The following is an 867-nucleotide window of genomic DNA, read 5'->3' as shown; positions in this document are numbered from 1 at the left end:
CCCAGGCGGTCTCCCATCCAAGTACTAACCAGGCCCGACCCTGCTTAGCTTCCGAGATCGGACGAGATCGGGCGTATTTTTTTTTTATTTTTTATTTTTTATTTTTTTTTATTATCAAAAAATTCAATTTTTTACAATATTTACAGTACAATATTACAAAGAACAATACAGAAGACACTAGCCTAACATAGGCAGGTGAACAATTCACCCCCTATCAAATCAAAGAACCCAAAGAAATAAAAATACAAAAAAAACTATTATACAAAAAAAACCAGACATGACTAAGACATAACAAATTCCACCCACAAAATAGGCAGATAAAAGCCACCCCCTATCAAATAAAAAACAAAGAAAATATTCAAAATAATTCTTTCAAAAATTATAAGTGATTCCTCCACCATCCACCTTTGCAATCAACCCACACCCCTCAACAAAATGTTCATCAAAATCTTCCATCCCATAATTAAACAACATATCCATGTGTTTACTAAACAGTGATATAAAAATACCCCACACCTTCACCCTCTTCCTGTCAAAAAAACCATAATTCCTCCTACAAAAAATAGCATACCTCACAAAACTCAAAACAATATTCAACAAGCACACATTAACGCCATCACATTTACCAGACACTCCAAATAACACAAGTTCCTCCCACACATACTTTTTCAAGAAATCACCCCCCCAGTTTTTACTTAACATTTCCTTAACTTTACAAAACATATCTTTTAATTCCTCACATTCTATAAACAAATGCATAAGCGTTTCTGGGAAACATCCACATATATCGCATTCCCTTTTTACTTCACAATTAATTTGATGTAACACCACCTTTGTAAATATTCTATTGTGTCTTAACTTAAAATC

Source organism: Coregonus lavaretus (genome assembly GCF_964263955.1).
Source record: "Coregonus lavaretus genome assembly, chromosome: 4".
Taxonomy (NCBI): Eukaryota; Metazoa; Chordata; class Actinopteri; order Salmoniformes; family Salmonidae; genus Coregonus; species Coregonus lavaretus.
This window is presented reverse-complemented; position numbering follows the sequence as displayed.